This window comes from Mustela putorius, unplaced genomic scaffold, assembly GCF_011764305.1.
Source record: "Mustela putorius furo isolate JIRA1106 unplaced genomic scaffold, ASM1176430v1.1 tig00003898_pilon_pilon_pilon, whole genome shotgun sequence".
Classification (NCBI taxonomy): domain Eukaryota; kingdom Metazoa; phylum Chordata; class Mammalia; order Carnivora; family Mustelidae; genus Mustela; species Mustela putorius.
This window is the reverse complement of record NW_025422047.1, coordinates 39,220,903-39,247,202: the sequence shown is the minus strand read 5'-3', so window position 1 is coordinate 39,247,202 and position 26,300 is coordinate 39,220,903.

Below are 26,300 nucleotides of genomic sequence, written 5' to 3'. Positions count from 1 at the left end.
AGAAGGCATAAAAGTTAGAGCATTGTTATGATAAAATAATGACAAGATTTTCTTATTTTTTTAGGTTGTAAACACTCCTTAAGGTCAGAGTTAGCAAAATTTGAAAAAAAGAAAAATGACCAGATACTTCTTCAGTATCCTCTCAGCCTTAATATTCTTTTTTTCTTTCTACCTGGACTCCCTTTCCCTGTTGGATTTTATTTGTCTCCCTGCACTTCCTTTAACTTAGTTGTCCAGTTTATTTCCTACAAAAAGAAAAACCAACTAATAAATCCTGACATCCTTTTTCTTTGAACCTAGAATGATTGAAGCTCCAGTCCTTTTACATGGTAGATGTGTTCTCAGTACAATGTCTGAGGTTCCACAATATTTAATGTGTTAGCAGTAACCACAGTGGACATACTAGAGATCTTATCTGCAACATAGGGTTCCCAAAGCTAAGGTGGAAGTAAAGCTATGATAGATCTCAGAAGGTTTCTGGTGGTCAACAAAATAACACAAATGCCACACCAAACTTAATGAAAATATGCTTTTAACAAAAAATAGTAAAATTCTACAGATAATTTCTGGGTACCCTGCCTTAATCTCCAGAAAATTGTCAGCACCTACTTCCATCACATTTTTATAAGACATATGATGCGAAGTTTTGTTTTGCTATAGGAACTGATTTTTATGTGTGTACCTGGTGCTCCATTCAAATAAAATTTAATATTAGAACTTAAAGTTTTGACTCACATATCTCGTCTTCCTAACTTGGCAAACTCCCCAGAGTTGCAGTTTAACATGAATGTTTGAAACTCAACAAACAGCAAAAATTTTAAAGAGACTAAGCTTTGGTTGGCACGTCCCCCAGGATCCAGTTTTTATGGGCTTATTCTGTCTAATATAGCTTATCTGTCTTCCTCCTTTCAAATGCCACCTGAGTACAATTTTTAAGTCTGTGTTTATTTTTCTTCACTATCTTTCATGTTTTCCATGCCTGTTTGAAGCAAAAGAAACTCTAACTTATGTTCCATTAGGCAATGAAATGAAGCTCAAACTTCTAGGAGTATGGATCAGATTTTGAAGAGGCAACGTTCATAGTATCAAAATGTTGCTCCTTAAGTCACTTGTAAAAGCAAATTTTAAATGTAGGCACAAAATCCCTCCTCTCACCTCAAAACACAGAGTCATGCCTGGTTACTTGATGTATTTATTATCTTAAGTGGCAGAGAAAGAAAGGGTAAAATACTATAAACATTTGATACAAAGCACATAATGACAGACTGGCCATAATACTCTTTCTTTTCATTTTCTCCTCAGCATTGTTTATGCAGAAATTAGGTTGTTCAAAGAGCTTGTGGTAGTATAGAAAGAATGCCACATAAACACCTTTTCTAGGAGGTGGCTTTTGTACTTATATTTCAATTAAAAATTTCCCATGCCATTTTTAACTTTACCAAATTTAGTTTAAAAATATTATTTCATCCAAACAATATTTTATGGTCCATATCAAAGGATCCTCTTCAGTAGGTGAAAATATGTCAGTGTTTTTTAAAGTTTGATATAGCTTCCAGCAAAATTGAAGCTAGATTCTGCTAAAGAATAGTAAATCCATGTAAACACCATGAACATTGCTCAAAAATTCTCCCTGCTTTTCATTGAACACTCAGAGTTGATACAGAATTACATATGGAAAGCAGGCCAGATTAAAGAAGGCAGGAAGAGTCTGGAGGATATTGAGAGAATTCAGAGAAGGAGACTATTTGGATGTGTTTGTGATGCAATTATATTCCACACATGCTACCATATCAGCTGATGTGCATCCCAAGGAGGATTTGGAGAGTTCTAAGTATCTGGCATTTCAGATGAGTCACACATTTTGGTGTCTCCTACTTTGGGAATATCCAGAGATGTTACCATGTCCTTTTTCTTATTAACAAATATATGTCTTTCAAATGTGTCTGTTGGCATCTTTCTGTGAACATGATCTTCTCATTTTGATACCAACCCGCTGGCACATCTCTAATATGCTTATAACATTGTTGTTATCCATTTCTAGGTAATCCGCAGAGATTTGATTCTCTGCCAGGGTGAAAGAGCTGCAGTATGACATATGCTATGTTCACTCCTCATATCCCACCACAAGGCCAACACGTACTCAAGTCAATGGGGAAAAGAGCCCCTCACACAAATTGGCAAGGACTGTGAATTACCGGACAGCAAACTGATCTGAATAAAAAGTCCATTTCAAATACATACCAACACTTCTAGACTACTCTTTGCAGTAAGGTTAGGTAAAAAAAAATAAAGATTTTTGTAGGAAAATGTACTGAAAAATAAAGACACAAAGAAAAAAAAAACTGAAGTCAAAATAAACTTAGAAAAATCAATGTGTCTGTCATGAGGGAGTTAGCAAAAAAAGACTTGAATGTGTTTATTATGCCAGAAGAGTGGGAATTATTTTAATTGAGACCTCTGAGAGAGATTTTGGCTTGTTTCAGATGAAAATATTAGAACACTAGAGATTAATGCTCACTAAAATACACTATTTGAATGCATCATTATAAGATGGTGATGTTTTCAACAATGTATTAATTACACAAAATACATTTAAATATCCTAAGCAGTTAAGCTCTAAGGTCTTTCCATACTAATAACTTCGTGAAACACATAAGATTACACTGAAAATAACTACTGTCTATCTTTGGACAGAAGTATTTTTAACTCTTGGTGCAGTTAATTCCTAGAAATCAATAAACTGGTTTAGAGTGAAATCTTTGTTTACTACTTATGCTGGATATACATAGGAAATTGCTCATTTGGATTATGTTGTTCACTTGCATTTCATCAAGCTAGTTTTAAAATTCTGCATGTAGTAAAGGTAAAAAATCTAATGGCAATTCACGTGTATGAGATCAATTAAAGGTAAAAGATACTTAGCTGTGGTCAGGATTAATTGTAAAATTACCAGAAAAACGTAAGTGCCTTGGCCATTGAAAGTTTGTGTATGTGTAAAACTTGTCTATAATTTAATTTTACACAACAGATTTGAGAGAGAAAACCATAAATAAGTAGATGCTGCATCAGGGCTGGAAAGTGGAATGAGCTTCACTTGCTGTATGACTTAATTTAATTAGACATTTTAATAAAATTTGTTTTAACTCAATTGCTTCATAGTCTAACCATTATTTGAGGGATGCTTTAGAAGACAGTGTGAACTAAAAAGATTGAAATGATATTTTTAATAGAAAAATGTACTTCATTATGTACTGTAGCAAATGATCAATGGCATAACATCTCACCAAATACATATATACATTATGTTTCAAAAATTATAATTTAATAACAATCTTTCTAAAAATATTACTGAGTGAAATTTCCAAATCAAGCATTAAAGTCCTGTTCAAAAAGATTACTTAAAATTGTGCCTCATGTACTGCATGCTTAAAACAAAATATTAAAATATTTAACTGGTTTTAGCATACATTAGGTATTCTGTGAGCATTTGTTGAATAAATTGGGACTATTTAAATTCTGTTCATGTCATTTTTTTCTATTTAAAGTTTACTTGAAAAGATTAGAGGTTCCAACACATGCACATTTTTTTTATTTGGTATCTACATGACTTAATGATCAGTCACAAAGGATTGAATTTTGTAAACATGTGATTTTAAATATAAACTGCTTTCTTTAACCTTAATAATTTAAGAGTCTGATTTTGGGGAATGGTGACATTTGTTGATAGATTAAATGGTTGCAAACTTTCCAAGCATATATGATGATTATTGTTTATTCTTTAGCTATGAAAATATATCTTTACAATGACAATGTTATTTGATAAAATTATGGACAGTAGGTACTATTTCAACTCCTCAATTTAGAACAAAAATACAACATAGTATCAAGCATGTTGAGATGACTTAGAAATCTGTAATCTGTGATCATTCTTTTTGAGTGGGTTTGACAGGGTGTAACTGTCCCTCAGAACAATGTATTACTTAAAAATATAACCCAGGAGAAATTATACTATTCCCAAGCATGTTTAGATATAGCCTTCAGAAAAATATATACTGGCAATAGGCCTCTGGGGGAGAGGACAATATACGTCCTTGAAGCCGAGTAGCTGCGGATGCCTGGCCCGCTCAGGGCTGAAATCTGCCTGCTTTATTTTTCCATTATTTTCCCTTTCCCCTGAGAGGACCTGTGGCTAATTAGATGAGACCTTTGAATGTGCTTGCTCAACTATAAACTTTATACTGCTTGACCAGATATATTTTGCCTTCCCTCTTGTTTATCTACAAGGCATATGATTAATGTGTAGCCTTCTTCTGTTCCTTTGTTGATTACTATCTATATCTAATAAATGCAGGACTGAGGAATTGTTCCAGGCAACAGTCTTTTCTACTGTTGTCCCCTGCTCCCTTTCTCCTGCAGCTGACTTGTTCGTGCCTCATTTTTCTCCCATGTGCCATCAGGAAGTGGCAACAGGGTATATAGTGAGGCTCTCTGAGGCTTAACAGCATCTTCTGGGCCAGTTGGAGTTCTATGTCAGAGGGAGGAGACAAATCACCACCTAGACCTATGGGGCTTCCTTTAAGCATATAGCTTTTGTTTTGACTAAATAATATATTTAAGATACAAAATTATCTGTGAATTTAAATTCTTTCTCCTATAATTAAAATTTCCTACTTCCTTTATCTATAAGAACATAAAAGTTTTTCCTGCCAGCCCCTCTTGCTCAAAACATACAAACAAAGCTCAGAAAACTGGGGACATGTAACTTTCACCATATTTTTTCACAAAGCCTTAATATATTTTGCTATATTTGAGAATGTTGATCTCTGACATTTTAATGGGACTTCCGATAAACTCATACAATGTACACACACACACACACACGTGCACACACACACACACACACACACACACATTGTTCATAAGTAAGAGGATGAGGCAAATACTGTTTGAGATTTTAAGAACTGAGAATGCACATTATTAAGAATAACATCATTATCACTTCATATGCTAAGTTCCAAGGTCTGGTTATTGGTGTGCCCATTCCCACAAATCCAGGTAACTAAAGATTCCAAACTGTTTGAAAACATTGTAGAAGAGAGATGGGTGGGTATGGAAGGTGTGGCTGTGGAAGAGGAGGGCAAACATGAATAAAAGGCTTTTCTCTTGGCAGTAGCATTCAGTATTTGCCATGAGATCCCATTTTCCCCTATTTCCTTATCTCAAATGAGAGATGGAGGCATTAGACAGCTGGTTCTTCCTCCTGAAGCTGAAGGGGGAAAGACAAGAATTTTGGTGTGGGGATCTGGAAGAAAAGAGTACTGTTATTCAGTGCCTTAGATTACTGAGAGCTTAGCCACCACACTTGCTATTCAGCTGTGTAGAAAGTGTCCCAGGGAGAAGTAATACATTGATATGAATCAGATAATTCTTACTTGCTCATAGTCTTGGTTCTAAAGAGATATGTGAGATGGATGTATAAGATATATCCATGCTGAAGGCACTCAACTGTACAAGAAATTCTGTTCTATGGACTTGGATGGGACAAAACTAAGGTGCATGGGGAGAAAGAAAACAGCAACCTTGCCATTATTTACTAGGAGCTGTTCATATTCCGACCTATATAAAAAGACTTGTACTGCCAAATCATGTGGGTTGCATGTATCTGCATTACCTCTTTAGTGCCAGATGCATGAGACATCAAGGGAAGACAGGGAAAGTATGAGAAAGCATACTACAGAATTTCACCTCTCTAAGGCAAAAGAACAATGTTATTTCTTAGTGAATGAGAGTAGCACTTTAAAGCTTTTATTTACTTATTTGACAGAGAGAGATCACAAGTACTCAGAGAGGCAGGCAGAGAAAGAAAGAGGAGGAAGCAGGCCCCCTGCCAAGAAAAGAGCCCGATGCGGGACTCAATCCCAGGACCCTGAGATCATGACCTGAGCCAAAGGCAGAGGTTTAACCCACTGAGCCACCCAGGCACCTGAGAGTAGCACTTTAAATCAAATAAAATTGAAGTGTTGAAATAGATTTTTTTTAAAGATTTTATTTATTTGACAGGGAGAAACACAGTGAGAGAGGGAACACAAGTAAAGGGAATTGGAGAAGGAGAAGCAGGCCTCCCACTGAGCAGGGAGCCTGATGCAGTGCTCAAACCCAGGACCCTGGAATCATGACCTAAGCTGAAGGCAGATGTTTAAGTACCAAGCCACCCAGGTGTCCCAAAATAGATGTTTCTTAATACTTAATATTGACTGAAATAAAAACTTGCTATTTAGGAAACTTAGAAATTACAAAGTTGGATTAACAGAGTGCATCTGTTAGACTCACAAGAAAAATGAAATAATTTCATTTGTCAAAGTAAGATTTTCAAAACTTACAAATATGTTTCTTATACATATGTAGACTGGAACATTAGTCAAAGTTTTATTTAACTAATTAAAGAAAGAATTTGAAAGTGTGAAACTAAAAATATCACTTAAGAAAATTTTTATAGTCATCTAATGAAAGTTTGCTAAGTTGGAAAACAAACTGGTTATTGCCCTATTGGGCCAAAAATCACAATATTTGGGGTTACCTTCCTTACTCAATAGAAATCATTCACATATCTTCCAACAAAAATCTACATCTTAGCATGTCACTTCAAGAGACCACCCTCTAATCAATAGTCAATTGTAAATCAAAGGCATATTCCATAGAAAGTTAAATAACTTAAGTCGACCTCTTAGACCAGGGGTCATCACACCTATTTGAGGGTGTGTTTGTGTGTGTGTGTGTGTGTGTGTGTGTGTACATGTTTGTGTGTGTGGAAGGTTAGAGAAATATATTTAGAATTTTTAATTCATTTAGTCTCTAATGTTGGCTATTTAAGTCTATCATTATACTACAAATGTAGATACAAAGCATACAGAAAAAAAGGAATAAAGCTATATTTAATAAAATTTTATTGATGGATACTAAAATATGAGATTCATATAATTTTTGTGTATCACAAAATTTTTCTGTATTTTTTCAATTATGTAAAAACGTGAAAAACAATCTTAACCTGTTGTTGATAAGGAGAACAGGTGGTAGGCTAATTTGGCCTGCAGGCTACACTTTGCTGGCCCCTGTGGTATAGCCTGTGACATTCAAAAAACAGCAATTATATTTTATGTTCAAGTTTTCTTAATATATGCTATACATCCTTGAGTTGAATCTTTTCGCATCTGTTTCACCACAATTGAATGTTCCAATTTAAAATGATTTAAGGAGGTTGGAGAGGCAAGATGGAGGAGGAGTAGAAGACTAAAACGACATCAGACCCCAGGAGTTCAGCTATATAGGTATTAAACCACCAACACACTCAACAAGAGATAGAAGAGAAGAAAAACAGCAATTATAAGAACAGACATTGACAACTTTCTGAAAGGTAGGACATGTGGAAAAATGAATCTGAAATGGTGGAAAGAGAGACCATGGGGGGAGGGGCCAGTACTAGCAAGCCATGGAGCAGTGGAGCACAAAATCAGAACTTTTAGATGTCTGCTCCACTGAGGGTTGTAGCTCCAGAGGCAAAGTAGGGGTGGAGCTCTCACGGGGACAGTGTGGTCTCAGGTCCCGTGGGGTCACAGAAAGATTGGGGGTATCTGAGTATGGCCGACAGGTATAGGAGCAGTGAAGCTAACCACAGAGACAGAGCCAAAATATGAGTTTTCAGCTCAGGATTAACTTAAACTGTGATCCAAGGCACAGTCAGACCACTGTTCCTCAAGCAGGGACTGCAGAAGTTGCAGATTTGGAGAGACTCACCTTCCTACTCTGGGAGGAGCAGTGTGGCAGGAATCTTCTGGGTTTGGAGATTCAAGGCGGGCCCATGTGCCAGAGATAGAAACACTCAGTCACAGGCCGGGTGAACTCAGAGTGTGGCCAGAGACCAAGGAGACAGGAGTGATTGACTGCTTGTCTCTGGGGGCACACTGAGAAGTGGGGGCCCAAGCTATGGCCCCCTCTGGGCCAGAGACTGGGAGGCTGCAGTCTTCAATCCTGTCCTCAAAGCACTACAGAAAGTGTTCAGGGAACAAAAGCTCTGAGAGCAAACCTGAGCATATTACTTAGTCTGGTCTTTGGCAAGACCTGTGCAATACCGCCTCACACAAGAACATTTGAGAATCACTGCAATAACCCCCTCTCCCAGAAGATCAGCAAGAACATCCAGCCAAGAACAACGTCACCAATCAAGAACAGCAGAACTCCAGAGCTAGGGGAAAGCAACACAGAGAATTCATGGCTTTTCCCCCATGATCCTTTAGTCTTGCAAAGCTAAATTTTTTTTAAAATTTTATCTTTTTCTTATTCTGTTTTTTAACTTATCCTCTTTTCTCTCTTAACTTTCTTTTTAAGATTTTATTTATTTATTTGACAGAGATCACAAGAAGGCAGAGAGGCAGGCAGGGGGTGGGGGGTGAGCAAACCCCCCACAGAGCACAGAGCCTGATGTGGGGCTCAATCCCAGGACCCTGAGATCATGACCTGAGCTGAAGGCAGAGGATTCAACCCACTGAGCCACCCAAGCACCCCTTTAATGTTTTTAACTAGTTTATCTTAATACCTTTTGAAAGAAAAAAAGATTATTTAAACCGTCATTGTTATAGTCATATTTTATCCTTTCAATATATTTAACTTTATTTTTTTGTATACATACAGTTTTTTTCCCCAAAAAATCAGGGGATACAATTTCTTCTAATAGATCAAAATATACCCTATTCTAGCATATGGTTTTGTCTAGACAACAACCTGAGAACATTCCCTCCTCTTTTTTTTTCTTTTTCCAAGCAACTTACTCTATCAATGTCTTTATTCAGATGTGCTCTTTAATTTTCATCTTTACAGTCATATTCCATCTGTTCATTGTGTTTACCCTTATTTTTGTGTATATATATATATATATATATATATATATAATTTTCTTTCTTTAAAATTTTGGGAGGTAGTTTCTTCTAAGAGAACAAAATCAAGTGGGTGACTCTGTTCTATTCACCAGTTCTATATATGTGTGTGTATACACACACACACACACACACATATATATATATATATATATATAATTATTATTATTTATTTATTTATTTTGTATTTATTTTTCACTCTTTCTTCTCCTACTTATTTTGGATCTCCATTTTCTGGAGTCTTCTCATTCAATATTATTTTCTGGATAAAATGACAAGACAGAAAAACACACCAAAATAAAGAACAAGAGGCAGTACACATGTCTAGGGGGACCTAATTAATATGTACATTGGTAATATGTCAGAACTAGAGTTCAGAATGATGACTCTCAAGGTGCCAGCTGGGCTCAAAAAAGGCACGGAAGATATTAGAAAATTGCTTCTTGGAGAAATACAGTCCCTTTATGGAGAAATATAAGAAAAAAAATCGAATCAAGTTGAAATCAAAACAGCTATTAATGAGGTGCAATGAAAAATGGAGGCTCTTACTGCTAGGATAAATGAGGCAAAAGAACAAATTAGTGATATAGAAGAACAAAAGATGGAGAATACAGAAGCTGAGCAAAAGAGAAAAACAACCATTGGGCCACAAGGGAAGAATTCAAGAGATAAGTGATACCATAAGATGAAACAATATTAGAATAATTGGGAACTCAGAAGAAGAAGAGAGAGGAGGGCAGAAGGTATATTGGAGTAAATTATAGCAGAGAATTTCCCTAATATGACAAAGGCAACAAGAAGGAGGCACAGGGAACATTCCTCAAAAATCAATAAAAATAGGTCCACACCCTGTCATCTAATAGGAAAACTTACAAGTCTTAGCAACAAAGAGAAAATCCTGAAAGAAGCTTGGGACAAGGAGTCTGTAACATACATTGGTAGAAATATTAGAATGGCAGTAGACTTATCCACAGAGACATGGCAGGCCAGAAAGAACTGGAATGATATATTCAGAGTACTAAATTGAAACAAACAAACAAACAAACAAAGAAAAAAACATGCAGGCAAGAATACTAGAGCCAGCTATGCTGTCAATGAAAATAGAAGGAGAGATAAAAAGCTTCCAAGACAGGGGCGCATGGGTGGCTCAGTGGGTTAAACCTCTGCCTTCAGCTCAGGTCACGGTCTCAGGGTCCTGGGATTGAGCCCCACATCAGGCTCTCTGCTCAGTGGGGAGTCTGTTTCCCCCTCTCCCTCTGCCTGTCTCTCTGCCTGCTTGTAATCTCTCTCTCTCTCTCTGTCAAATATATAAATACAATCTTAAAAAAAAAAAAAAAGCTTCCAGGACAACAAAAAAATAAAACAATTTGCAAATACCAAACCAGCCCTACAGGAAATATTGAAAGGGGTCCTCTAAGCAATGAAGGGACCCTAAAAGTAGTAGACCAGAAAGGAAGAGAGACAATATACAGCAACAGTCACCTTATAGGCAATACAATGGCACTAAATTCATATCTTTCAATAGTTGCCCTGAATGAAAATGGGCTAAATGCCCCAATCAAAAGACACAGGGTATCAGAATGGATTAAAAAAAAAAAATCAATATGCTGCCTACAAGAAACTCATTTGAGACCCAAAGACATCTCCAGATTTAAAGTGATGGGGTTTTACCATGCTAATGAACATTAAAAGAAAGCTGGGATGGCAATCCTTATATCAGATAAATTAGATTTTAAGACAAAGACTATAATAAGAGATGTGGGAGGACACTATATCATACTTAAAGTGTCGTCCAACAAGATCTAACAAGTATAAATATCTATGCCCCTAACAAGGGAGCACCCAACTATATAAACCAATAATGACAAAATCAAAGAAACACATCAAAAATGATAAAATAATAGTAGGGGACTTTAACAGTCCCGTTCACTGAAATGGACAGATGATCTAAGCAAAATATCAACAAGGAAATAAAGGCCTCAAGTGACACACTGAACAAGATGGACATCTCAGATAAATTCAGAACATTCCATCCCAAAGCAAAAGAATACACTTTCTTCTCTAGTGCACATGGAACATTCTCCAGATTAGAGCACATCCTGGGTCAAAAATCTGGTCTCAACAGGTACCAAAAGATGAGATCATTCTCTGCATATTTTCAGACCACAATGCTCTGAAGTTAGAACTCAATCACAAAAGGAAAGTTGGAAAGAACCCAAATATGTGCAGGCTAAGGAGCATTCTACTAAAGAATGAATGGGTCAAACAGGAAGTGAAAGAAGAATTGAAAAAAATCATGGAAACAAATGATAATGAAGACACAACTGTTCAAAATCTGTGTGACTCAGCAAAGGCAGTCCTGAGAGGAAATATATAGTGATACAAGCCTTTCTAAAGAAACAACAAAGCTGTCAAGTACCCAACCTAACCCTACACCTAAAGGAGCTGGAGAAAGAACAGCAAAGAATGTCTAAACCCAGCAGAAGAAAACAAATAATAAAGATGAGAGCAGAAATCAATGAAATAGAAACCAAAAAGACAGTGGAACAAATCAATGAAACTAGGAGCTGTTTCCTTGAAAGAATTAATAAGATTGATAAAATCCTGGCCAGACTTATCCAAAGAAAAGAGAAAGGACCCAAATTATTAAAATCATGAATGAAAGAGGAGAGATCACAACCAACACCAACAACATACAAAGAATTATAAGAACATATTATGATCAATTATATGCCAGAAAATTTGACAATCTGGAAGAAATGGATACATTTCTAAAGACATATAAACTACACAACTGAACCAGGAAGAAATAGAAAACCTGAACAGACTCATAACCAGTAAGGCGATTGAAGCAGTCATCAAAAATCTCCCAAAAAACAAGAGCCCAGGGCCAGATGGCTTCCAGGGGAATTCTACCAAATATTTAAAGAAGAATTAATACCTATTATCCTGAAACTGTTCCAAAAAACAGAAATGGAAGGAAAAAATCCAAACTCATTTTATGAGGCCAGCATTACATTGATCCCAAAACCAGACAAAGACCTCACCTAAAAAGGGAATTACAGACCAATATCTTTGATGAACACAGATGCAAAAATTCTCACCAAAATACTGGCAAAATTTCTTGGCCAAAAGGCCAAAGGTTGCTTCAACATCCACAACTCAATCAAGTAATACAATACATTAATAAAAGAGAGAATAAGAACCATATGATACTCTCTCAATAGATGCTGAAAAAGCATTTGATAAAGTACAGCATCCTTTCTTGATCAAAACTCTTCAAAGTGTAGAAATAGAGGGCACATACCTCTATATCATCAAAGCCATCTATGAAAAACCAACAGCGAATATCTTTCTCAATGGGGAAAAACTGAGAGCTTTTCCACTAAGGTGAGAGACATAGCAGGGATGTCCATTATCACCGCTGCTATTCAACATAGTACTACAAGTCCTAGCCTCAGCACTCAGACAACAAAAAGATATTAAAGGCATCCAAATTGGCAAAGAAGATGTCAAACTCTCACTCTTTGCAGATGATATGATACTTTAGGTGGAAAACCCTAAAGACTCCACTCCAAATCTGCTAGAACTTGTATAGGAATTCAGTAAAGTGTCAGGGTATAAAATCAATGCACAGAAATCAGTTACATTTCTATACATGAACAACAAGACAGAAGAAAGAGAAATTAAGGAGTCAGTCCCATTTTCAATTGCACCCAAAGCCATAAGATATCTAGGAATAAACCTAACCAAAGAGGCAAAGAATCTGCACTCTGAAAACTATAAAGTACTCATGAAAGAAATTGAGGAAGACACAAAGAAATGGAAAAATGTTCCATGCTCATGGATTGGAAGAACAAATGTGGTGAAAATGTCTATGCTATCTAAAGTAATCTACAGGTTTAATGCAATCCCTTTCAAAATCCCATCCATTTTTATCAAAGACAAGGAACAAATAACTTTAAATTTATATGGAACCATAAAAGACCTCGAATACCCAGAGGAATGTTGAAAAAGAAAGCCAAAGTTGGTGGCATCACAATTCCAGACTTCAAGCTCTAATACAAAGTTGTCATCATCAAGACAGTACGGGACTGGCACAAAAGCAGACACACAGATCAATGGAACAGAATAGAGAGACTAGAAATTGATCCTCAGCTATATGGTCAACTAATCTTAGACAAAGGAGCAAAGAATATCCAATGGGAAAAGACAGTCTCTTCTACTAATGGTGTTGGGAAAACTGGACAGCCACATGCAGAAGATTGAAACTGGACCATTTCCTTACACCACACACAAAAATAGACCCCAAATGGATGAAGGACCTCAATGTGAGAAAGGAATCCATTAAAATCCTTGAGAAGAACATAGGCAGCAACCTCTTCAACCTCAGCCTCAGCAACTTCTTCCAAGAAACATCACCAGAAGCAAGGGAAGCAAGGGCAGAAATGAACTATTGGGACTTCATCAAGATCAAAATCTTCTGCACAGCAAAGGAAACAGTCAACAAAACCAAGACAACTGACAGAATGGGAGACGATATTCACAAATGCCATAATCAGATAAAGGGCTAATATCCAAAATCTATAAAGAACTTATCAAACTCAACACCCAAAGAAATAATCCAATCAAGAAATGGGCAGAAGACATGAACAGACATTTCTGCAAAGAAGACATCCAGATTGCCAACAGACACATGAGAAGTGCTCCATATCACTCAGCATCAGACAAATATAATTCAAAACCATAATGAGATACCACCTTACACCAGTCAGAATGGCTAAAATTAACAAGTCAGGAAATGACAAATGTTGGTGAGGATGAGGAGAAAGGGGAACCCTCCTACACTCTTGGTGGGAATGCAAGGTGGTGCAGCCACTCTGGGAAACAGCATGGAGGTTCCTCAAAAAAAAAAAAAAAAAAGTTGAAAATAGAGCTACCCTATGATACAGCAATTTCACTGCTGGGTATTTACCCTAAAGATAGAAATGTAATGATCTGAAGGGGCATGTGCACCCAAATGTTTTTTAGCAGCAATGTCCACAATAGCCAAGCTGTGGAAAGAACCTAGATGTCTATCAACAGATGAATGGAAAGTGATGATGTGGTACACACACACACACACACACACACACACACACACACAGTGGAATACTATGCAGCCATCCAAAGAAATGAAATCTTTCCATTTGCAATAACGTGGATGGAACTAGAGTATATTATGGTAAGCAAAATAAGTCAATCCTAGAAAGACCATTATCATATGATCTTACTGATATGAGGAATTTGAGAGATAGAGTGGGGCGGCTGGGAGGTAAGGAAGGAAAAAATGAAACAAGATGGAATTTGTAGGGAGACCAACCATATGAGACTATTAATCTCATAAAACAAACTGAGGGTTGCTAGGGGGTGGGGGATGTTGAGAGGATGTTTGGGTTATGGACATTGTTGAGAGGGTGTTTGGGTTATGGACATTGCTATGGCAAGTGCTGTGAAGTGTGTATGACGATTTACAAACCTGTACCCCTGGGGCAAATAATACATTATAGGTTAATAAAAATAATTAATAAAATATAAAAGTAAAATGATTTAAGGACATTAGACCTTAACCAGAAACACAATGAATAATAATGCACACTGTTAAATAGTTTTTTTTTTTTTTTTCTAGTTTAAACCACATATAAGCCTAGACAGGTGATCACTTAGATTCTTTGGACCTGACATGCTCAGATATACTTGGGCTAACTTATTTCTAAGATTATTTTTAAGTAGAAGACTATTTGGTATAGGTAAACCTAAAACACATGAAAATTATTTGGGACATTTTCTCTACAAATTTTTCACACTGAGAAATTTATGCCAAGTGAGAATTATATTTCAAGTTCAAACAAGTGTCAACATTATCTATATTTTATAGAGTTTAGTGTTTAAAAGGATTTGCATTTAGAGTGACATATGTTTCTCTTCTTGTGGACTCAAACCAACAAGAATATGAGCCTTGGAAGTATTTTGAAAACTAAGATGTATTGGGGAAAAAGTACAATCAAAATGAAGTTGTATAAAATATTAGCAATTACTATTTTATTACAGAATTCTGGATGTTGAATCCCTGGTAGGAAGGAAAAAAGCATTCAAGCCTAAATGAGCTATTCAAAGTAAATCCTAGTTCTATAAAAATTTCACAAGCAAGATTATTTCAAAGAGGAGAAGCTAGATCAATTAGAGATTGATATGAAATTTGTAAACAAATCTTTCGAACACATTTGAGGCATTAAAATGGCACTTATGGCCAATTCTGCCATCTGAAACTCTTTAGAATTATACATATTTCAAAGAAGAGATGAATTTTGAAGTCATGGATAAGTTTGTTTCTTAAATGGAGAAATTATATCTATTAAACAGAAAAAGGAAATATTCAATTTCATTACTGTTAAACAGGTTGGTGAAACTAGCATAGAAGATTTTGTATTGTGATAGTTTAGTGTTTAGGGACAGAAAGGAGTGATTGAACCTATTCATGCATAAAAATTCAGTCACCTTACTGTTTGTGGAAATATAAAATTCTTTTTCTTTTCCAATAATTTTATGAGTTTTTCAAATATATCAGGGAAAGGTAAACTTAAGTAAAAAAAAGTATAGTGGGAAAATGTTTTAACACACATTACTATAAAGCATTTAGTGTAAGAATAATAGAACCTTCCTTGATGACAGCACCTCCTGTTAATTGTACCTTCACATGGTTTAAGTGCCTACCATGTTTCAAACACTGTACTAGATCTTCAATGATTTATGTATTTACCATGTTTCAAACACTGTACTAGATTAAAACTTCTTGTTTGTTCTTTTGTTCTTTTTTATAGTGAAAGAATAGAGACAGATAGACTTTTTTTGTTTAGTATTTTATTTATTTATTTGACAGAGAGATCACAAGTATGCAGAGAGGCAGGCAGGCAGAGAGGGGGAAGCAGGTTCCCCGCTGAGCAGGAACTCTGATGCAGGGCTTGATCCCAGGACCCTGAGACCATGACCCAAGCCTAAGGCAGAAACCCAACCCATGGAGCCACCCAGGCACCTGAGAGACTATTTTTAAATGAAGAGGTTATTGTCAAATGTTTGTAAATTAATGTTATAGGAGAGTTCAAGAGATAAAAAGAAGATGGAATCACAGAAAATGTTACTTTTATAATGCAAAATATACATTTTCTTATGCTTAGTATATTGAAAATAATTTAGAATTAGTTAGAACCCCTGGAGTACTGGTAAAGCCATGTCATGTAGGTAAATCTACATTTTATTTATTTTATTTTTTAAAAGATTTTATTTATTTGTTGGACAGAGAGAGAGAGATCACAAGTAGGCAAAGAGGCAGGTAGAGAGAGAGGGGGAAGCAGGCTCCCTGTTGAGCAGAGAACCTAATGTGGGGCTTGATCCCAGGGCCCTGAGATCATGATCTGAGCTGAAGGCAAGGGCTTAACCCACTGAGCCATCCAGGTGCCCTAAACCTACATTTTAATAACAAAACATATTGAAGTAGGATGACAACTAAGTACAAATAAAATCAAGATTAATAATTATAATTTTTTGTTTCAATATCTATATAAATACCAGGATTGAAGAAATATATGACTTAAAATTCATAGGGTGGAAAATCATTAAATTTTAGATTAATAAAATATAATTTTATTTTAAATACAACAAATTAAATGGTTAATATATCAGATTGTTATAAAATATACAGATAATGTTTAATATATATATTAAGGGTTTTCCTTTATATTTATATATCAATTCCTTTCATGTTAATTCACTTGTATCTATAGGTTTTATATATCTTATAAAGTCCATGTAACTTATAGGTGTCAATAGGACACTGATTTGGTCATGGGTGAGGGTGTTCTCCTTATGGGCATATTTATAAGTGTATATTTTTGCAAATCAGCTGTGTAATTTGACTACAGACATAGCTTAATTTTCACAAATAACTTTTCAAGATTGACATATAGTGATAATGAACAATTGAATAAACATGAATTTTATAACTTTCATACCTATTATTACTGACACATCCATGACATTAGCAAAGAATTTATAAGAAACTCTGAAAGGTAATGCATGTGGTTTTTAAAGTTACTTAAATAATCTACCTACATATATGGATTGGATTGCACATCATATATATTCCCATGGTCTCTAGTAATTTCAATGTGAATTTTTATTGGAGTTATTTTACTATGAACACCCCAATTTTTGAAATATATATATATAAACATATTTATGTATACACTTACTTATTGATATATATAATATACAAGTGTATATTTATATATATATTTAATAATATCCATGTTCATATTTACTAATATGATATACACAATATAAATTGTAAAAAGCATCTTCAAAGAATATTCTAAAAGTAAGTGTATAGAAGAGTTCTAATATTTTTGTTCTTCATCTTTTGGAGTACCTTGTTTTCCCCCTCTGGTAACTATGGAGGCTAGTACTGTAGCTTAATAATTCAATGCCTATGGATGGAGGAGGTGAATATATACCAGAATTTTGGTGTTGTTGGTAGGGTATGTGTTCTTAAAATAGGTTAAAAATCATTGGCTTGGAAGAAGAAACTGTGAAAGACTGAATCCAAGAGATTTTTTTTTCTCTATTATAAATATAAGAATTCTTTTATCTGTAAACTTTTTTCAAGAAATGAGAACTTTGCTACAGAGGAGGAGGGAGTTGGAGAAGATTCAAATCTGAATCCAATTACAAGGATACTCTAGGAATTAGGTATTCAGAGAAAATAACTAGATAACTAAATAATAAAATTTAAAACAAAAATTATTATCTTGTTCACTAATCCATTTATTAGCTGACATTCATGGGAACAGTGTGGGTTCTTCCCAAACTATACACTATTGTACAAGAAGCAGATCCCAAGAGAAATGGAAATGTAAACAACTGAGGAAGAAATGCTTTTGACCTGCACTACCACCATCATGTTATTAGAATATCAAATTAAGCATTTAGAAATTGTTTTATTATTCAAATGTTAATAATGATTTCAAATTATTCATCAGAATTGAATTGGTTTTACTTTCTAAATGTATGTGTTCTGGGCATCTCCAATACATAAAATGTAAGTTAAGCTTGATTTGAATGTTCAGGTTGATTAAAACTCTAATCCTTCATTATCTCAGTACATAGCTAATGACTTCCATCTCTGTCTTGGATTCCTAGTTAAGTAAAGGTAGAAATGAAAAGGTGATGTGTATAAGAAAACCAAGTGATCTGACTTTCCATTAAAATAGAAGATTTTGTCTTTATAGGGCATTTGTCCCCATGCCCAAAAATAAATTCCCTCAGGTAAAGTTGTATTTATCAAGGCTGTATTCATATCTTAAATTTAAAAAAAAAATCTGAAGAAAAAAATTCAGTCTGAAGTGGCTGACAGTGACACACTTATTTATTTAAAACAAGTAATTCAGTCCAAGAGGTTAAATGTTATGATTAACATAAAGCTCTTTTCACCTCCTGTTTATATATAACACACTCAACAGGGTCTGAAAAGTGGGTTGCTAAAACTAACTCTTTCTTAACTGGGATGAATTGCTTCATTAATTTTCTAAGCAGTAGAGCTCAAAGCATACTTTCTCTTTTCAAGTTTTAGAAAGTAGGTTTGCAAGTCCTGTGGGGTTTCCTTTACTATTCTAGGTCAAGCTTCAGATTCTTTATAGAGAATGAATGTCACTTTTGAAAACTGCTTGTGAAAAAGGACTTCATGTCTTTTAGAAATGTTGGGCTTCTGTCTACTAGATTATCTTCAATGCTACACTCTCCCTTGTTCACTAATATGTACATCCTAACAACAAAACTGTGAAGTAACCACAAAAAATTGAAACATATTTCTTCTCTTATAGTAAAAGTGTACCTGTGAAATATGGAATAAAGTTGGAATATTTTCATTGAAGAATAATTTACTTGAGTTTCTCCTTAGTTTACTCATTTTCTATTATTTAAGGAGACAGAAGGCTGAAAAGAAAAATAAATAAATAAATAGTGTTGAACAAGCCTTTAACTTCAGTGTTATAAAAATAGTAGAGTGACATAAGGGATCAGCAATAATAAACTGTTCCCAGCTGGCCATTGAATCATTTATTTTATAAATATATGCCTTATGAAAATTTGAAGGAAGATTAAATTATAATGATCAATGATAAATTAAATTACATATATGTTCTTAAAACAATTTTGAGAGAAGAAATATAACATTCACTTTTTAAAATTTTTATTTATTTATTTATTTACTTATTTGACAGAGAGATCACAAGTTGTCAGAGAGGCAGGCAGAAAGAGAGGGGGAAGAAGGCTTCCTGCTGAGCAGAGAGCCCCATGTGGGGCTCGAACCCAAGACGCTGAGATCATGACCCATGCCGAAGGCAGAGGTTTAACGCCCTGAGCCACCTAGATGCCCCAACATTCATTTTTATACCAATGTAATTTAGTATATATAATGGAGATTACTTTTATGCCCCTAACAGCTTTCGTGGCCTCCATAATGCATGAGACCTAAAAAAGATAGTTTTAAATTCCCAATTTGTGGACTGGCATGTTCCAAAGCACTCCAAGTTTTCTATAAATTTGTAAAGTTTTCCTTGCTAGTAGCAACCAATACCACTTTTAACATTAGTTTGGGGGAGAAAAGCAAAACAAAATTCTAATTCATCCCATGATTAATTTTCCAGCCAATGTCTGTGCTTGGCCCAAATGTTATTCTTCCTTTCTCGAGAAGGGTTTTTCTATTTGCAGTTATGTTGCACTAAATCTAGCTAACTTTAGCCTAGAAACTATAGGGTTATGATTATTCTTCCCTGACTCCCCCAGTATAAAAAAATACCACTTCCCTTAAGCTTGGTGTTTCTGCTACCCTGTATTATATTATTTCCCATTCTTTCTAAGGACACTGAATTCTTAAATTCAAATACTGAAAAGGGATCTCACCATTTTTTCCCTCATTCTTCATTTATAAAAAAGGAAAAAAACAAAAAACTTTATCTGCCTCTCTCCTTTCCCCCAGCAGATGGATAAGTTAAGTGGATGGTATCCCTTTGCACTTGAACCAGTCCACACCCTGACCCTAACCCTGACCTGAAAAATCAGCCTTGTTATCTGTTACTCAAAAGCCTTATCACAGGGGTATCTGGGTCACTCAGTCAGTTAAGTGTCTTCCTTTAGTTCAGGTCATGATCTCAGGGTCCTGGGATCGAGTTCTGCATCAGGATCCCTGATCCACAGGGAACCTGCTTCTCCCTCTGCCTCTCTTTCTCTCTCTCTGTATCACTCATGAGTAAATAAATAAAATAATTTTTAAAAGGGCTATTATGGAATTGCTATTATATTCTATAAAAATTTACATTCTGAAAATATTCAACTTTATAACTGCAGACATTTACATAGCCCAATGTGAGACTTATAAAATGTATTACCCCATAAATGGCTGTGGCATAAATAAAACTTACTTCTTTTTTCAAGATCTTATTGATATATATTGAGAGACAAAGAGCACATAGAGGACTCCTCACTGAGCAGAAAACCTGATGTGGGGCTTGATCTCAGGGCCCTAGCGTCATTACCTGAGCCCAAGGTAGATGCTTAACTGATTGAACCATGCAGGCACACCAAAACTTATTTTTTGACTTAATCAAATTGCAAGAATAAAAGAAGTGATAAAGGAGGCAGATCTAAACATGAGGTGCTAAAAGATTGCTGATTCTATAAGTTTAAATGTTCACACAGTAGTGTTTTTAGTAAGTTCTCTAATTGTACTTTTAAAAGCCAAAAATTATTACAAAAAATGGTTGTTATGAATATCTGCTGTTCTGCTTTTAAAATTCTAGTTGGTGTTTGGATTTCACACATTTATTCAACACGTTGGCACTCTTTAGCCCTGTGATCAGCCAAAAGCATTTGCTAAACAGTCCTGAATTTTATGACTTTTGTTGACAGTTAATACTGAATTATTGTTCAAAGCTAAAAACAACCCTAGAAAGCATTGAGTTTAGCAGTAGTTTTTATCCATATTTACACATGGATAAAATAGAATATAAAAGTAAGTAGGAAAGTAAATACATATTTCAGAATAAATTTAAGTAGTATAAAAATTTTCTAAAGTTTTACTTTCAATAATAATGAGTTTGAAAACTTTTCACAATCTCATGCAATGACCAAAACTTGAGTTGAAGTGAATGTGCTGTGGTTATGGATTTTTATATGAGAAAATTTATAATATGAGAATTTATTTCAATTAGGCAAAATATATGATGGGAATTAAAATATACATTCCAATCTGTTTAATGAATGAAGAGCAGGATTAACTCGGCTATTATTATGAAACTAAAGAATATGTTGAGGAAAGATTACTTTGGTTTTAATTTTACTTTTCTTTTTTTTTTTTATCTAACAGGTAACAGTTTATTGAGAATTATAACAGCAACAATATATTTAATTCCATATGCCTTTATATAAGAGTGTGTGCTGATATATTCTTTTTTTAATTTATTTTTTATTTTCAGCATAACAGTATTCATTTTTTTTTCACCATACCCAGTGCTCCATGCAATCCGGTCCCTCTATAATACCCACCACCTGGTACCCCGACGTCCCACCTCCCCACCCCTTTAAAACCTTCAGATTGTTTTTCAGAGTCCATAGTCTCTCATGGTTCACCTCCCCTTCCAATTTCCCCCAACTCCCTTCTCCTCTCTATCTCCCCATACTTTTCTTTTTCTTGACTATATGACTTTAGACTTGTTGTTTATGTTTCTATGTTTTTAGCTTTTTCTAGGTTTAAGATAGAGATGAAAATTTTTTTGCTTGCCTCCTGGGTTGATGTATATATTATATATATATGATATGATGTATATATGATATATATGGTACATATATATAATATATATATGTGTGTGTATAGATAAATAGGTAGATAGATATATTATATTCTCAGAATTAATTATTACTTAACTATTAATATATATATTCTCAGAATTAATATAAGGTAAGTTAAAGAAGTGACCCAATGAGATGGATGGAAAAGTACAGAACCCATTCTTGGTAGAGAATAAGGCAGGAAATAATACCCAAAACATCTGCCTATAAATGCCCATGCCGCATGGCCCGTGTCACAGATATACCAACTGAGTTGGAAAAGTTTCAACTTAGCCACTCCCAAATGAACTGGATCAAAATTCTTTAAGAAGCATTTTCTCCTCTCCATTTGCCTTCTACATCCTGAATTAGTGTACTTTTTATAATTGTATAAGAAAAGCTTCACTTGTTAGTGCATAGTGCTATTCCTCTCTCTCTCTCTTTCTCTCATTGCTTATTTGTTTGTTTTTGTTTGTTTGTTTCTTTGGGGTTATATTATGTTAAAGGATTTGAAATATTATCATGTTAGTGAGAAATATCAACCGTGCATCTTTGATATATTTGACTCTGAATTATAAAAAGTATGATTTAATAGTAAACTACCCAATCCCAAAATGTGATCTAGAGTAGAAACTGAAAACAGAATGAGACATTGCTAAAAGTAAAAGCTCAAAATAATTCTCTACTTTGTTTTATTTTTATGGTAAGATACAGCACATGTACTTCTTTTGGATTTCATTAAGGGCATGAAACTTACACCAGTGAAAAACAATCCCAGTTATAACAAGTCTGTAAAATATTCTCAAATTGCAGAGAATTAAAAGAGAGTGTGAAATTGCTTGTAATGATTCAAGTTCCTTTTAATGAATTGTAGCATATTCTATCCCAGATAGTTCCATTATTTTCAAATCCTAATGAAGAAATTAAATAAATTTTATTATATAAGTTTGTAATATAGTTTGCAATTAATAAAGGTGATATTTTAATTTCCTGAAGGTTTCTATTTTAGGCTAACATAAGAATTCTTATAAAGCTTGTATAATGTTTCAGTTAAAATTTACATTAAAACACTCTACTGTATAATACCTACTTTGTTTTTCAATTTAATGAAAATCTTAACATCAAGATTGTACCTATTCAATAGCTAATAAGATAGAAAAGAGGGAAAATTAAGCAAGAAAATAATAAATGCACTTTATCTGAGTTATTCTTATTTTAAAATATATTACTATTATTTTGTTATGAGCTATCCCTTTAATGGCAAACATTATTAATCTGATTCTTTGAAACACTTTTCTTATCCATAGCCAATTAGAGTTATTTTTGTTAATAGTCACAAAAAGAGAAAATAGTAATAACAATTAACTGAAGATTAAGATGTTACACCACTAGACACTATCACTAAAATATCTTATTTAAAACTAGTTGACATTTGTATGTCTTTTTTGGAGAAGTGCCTTTTCATGTCTTCTGCCCATTTTTGACTGGGTTATTAGCTTTTTGAATGGCTAAAAGACAAACATGAAAAAATGCTCAACATTACTAGTCATCAGAGAAATACAAATCAAAACCACAATGAGATACCACCATACACAAGTTATAATGACAAAAAAATAACAAAACAGGAAACAACAAATGTTAGCAAGGATGTGGAGAAAGGGGAAACTTCTTACCTTGTTGGTAAGAAGGCAAGTTGGTACAGCTACTCTGGAAAACAGTATGGAGGTTCTTCAAAAAATTAAAAATAGAGCTGCCCTATGATCCAGAAATTGTACTAAGTATTTACCCCCAGAAGATACATACATAGTGAAAAGTAGGGTCATGTGCACCCCAATGTTCATAGTGGCAATGCCCATAATGGCCAAACTGTGGGAGGAGGTGAAATGCCCTTCAATAGATGAATAAATAAAGAAGATGTGGTACATATACACAATGGGATATTATTCAGCCATCAGAAACAATGAATACCTACCATTTCATTGACATGAGTGGAACTAAAGGACATTATGTTAAGTGAAGTAAGTCAAGCAGAGAAAGGAAATTATCTATGGTTTCACTCATATGTGGAACATAGGCAATAGCAAGGAGGACTATAAGGGAAGGGAGGGAAATCCGAAGGGGGAGAAATCTGAGAGGAGATGAACCATGAGAGACTATGGACCCGAGAAACAATCTGGTGTTATAGAAGGGAGGCAGGTGGGAAGCAGAGGTAAAAGGGTGATGGGTATTGAGGTGGGCTTGTGCTGTCATGAACACTGGGTGTTACACTTAATGAATCATTGAACACTACATCAAAAACTAACAATATACTACACAATGCCTAACTGAAAATAGTTAAAAAAGAAATTTGTAAAAGAAAAGGTAGAAAATTTTTTAAAAAATAAACTAGTTAATTTTTTAAAAATAAAATTAAAAACTGAGATCACCAAGAAGTTATGAAATGCTCTAAGACCTGAACATCACAGTAGTGGGAGGATACACAAATGATGTAGATGTTTAAGAAATATAAATGAAAATTAAAAATGAAAAACACTGTGATTTTGTGGTTTTTGTGTTTTGTGGGTTTTGTTTTGTTTTGTTTTGTTTTTAGAAAAATTTGTGTGAAGGTTCCTGAGTGGCTTAGTTGGTTAAACATCTGCTTTTGGCTTGGGTTGTGATCCTGGGGTCCCAGGACTGAGCACCATGTTGGGCTGCCTGTTCAGTGGGGAGCCTACTTCTCCCTCTCCTTCTGCCTCTGCTCCCCCCCACTTATGCTCTCTCTCTCTCACACTTTCTCTTTCCAATAGATAAATAAAATAAAATAAAATCTTTAAAAAAATAGAGAGAACAGATGGTTGCCAGAAGTAAGGGGGTGGGAGAATGGGCAAAATGGGTGAAAGAGAGTGGGAGATAAGGGCTTGCAGTTATGGAATGAATAAATCATGGGAATAAAATGCACAGCATAGGGAATATAGTCAATGATTCTATAAGAGTATTATATAGTGACAGATGGTAACTACACTTGTAGCAAACATAGCATAAGATATACAGAAGATGAATCATAATGATGTCACTAGAAACTAATGGAAATTTGCATGTCAACTATATTCAAACTTAAAATCTGATCTGAGACTTGGGAAACTATTACAGGAAAATGCTGAAATTCTCTCTATTGCTACAGCTATGAGTAATAAATTCATTGGTCTGTGACCCAGGATTCTTGTTCTACCAGCATCCATGCTACTGTGGCAGACTAACATGTTAGCTGTTAATTGGAGGTTTTCTGAAAGAATAAGAAAGAAGAAAGATGTTAACCTGGACAATTAACATGATTTAAGTCTTTGTAAATTAGTAGTGAACATATTGGCTAAATAGTATAGTCCACTGGACAGTAAATGATCATATACACTATTGTTAATATGGATAAGTAAAGGTTTGCTTCCTGAGTATTAAGAAGTAGGTTCAAAAGTGTCCCATTTTTTACTATTTCTCCTCTACATAGGGAAACCTTCATTGTTAATCTGGTAATCAGCCTCTGGTTATTAAAATTACTAATACTAAGATTTACCCTGGATGGGCAGAATATTCCGGTCCACAAGCCAGTAAGTCTTGCTTGTAGAAAATAAATGTTATGTGTGAAGGAAATGGCAGCTATCTTGGCTATACATGAGAAAGTAAATAAAATTGCAACTATCTTTTAGTATATCTTTATCCCTCACTTTGACATCTGAAGCAAAGCTGGCTGCTCATTGAGCTCTTCCAGACACAGATATTCCAAGTGCTTGATCTTGACCTAGTGATGGTTCAACTAAGCTGAAACGAGATGATATCCATTATACTGATATGGCAATTCAAACTCAGTGTCAGCCTTACAGAACTTAAAAATGGATGTAAATGCTCTGCTCATTGAGCAAAACTCCAGAGATCATTGCTCTGGTCAATGTTCTTTGATGAACCTTGTTTAATTTTATTAATTCTCAAGTTATTACCAATGGCTTAGTGTGCCACGTGGAAAACTATAGATTAGCATATTAAATATACTCTTGTTTGGGGCCACACACTGGGGAGGCAAATCACAGCTGTTGATTTAATCATTTGGGTCACTCATATAGAGACCTGGTATAGGACCATTCTGTGATAAGGCCATCTGGACTTGAGCTGCTGACTGAGTCTGTACACAGCAGACTGCAAGTATTTCTGCCTGAATCCATCATCAAACAGATTTGGCTACGCATCCGTTGTCATAAAGTGGACATTAAATAAAGGGCCCTGTTTCAAATTCAGAGGCTTCAATTGTATGAAAGTCTTATGAATAATGTCAAACTTAGCTTTTTTTTTTCTCTTGTGGTGAAGGAAGCCACAACATACTGGGCATGCTACCTGTTCCTGATAGACTACATTAAAACTTTAAACCAGTCTTGGGTTTATCAAAGGGGCATAATGCTCTTGATATTTGTTCAAGTTATGGTATTGCTG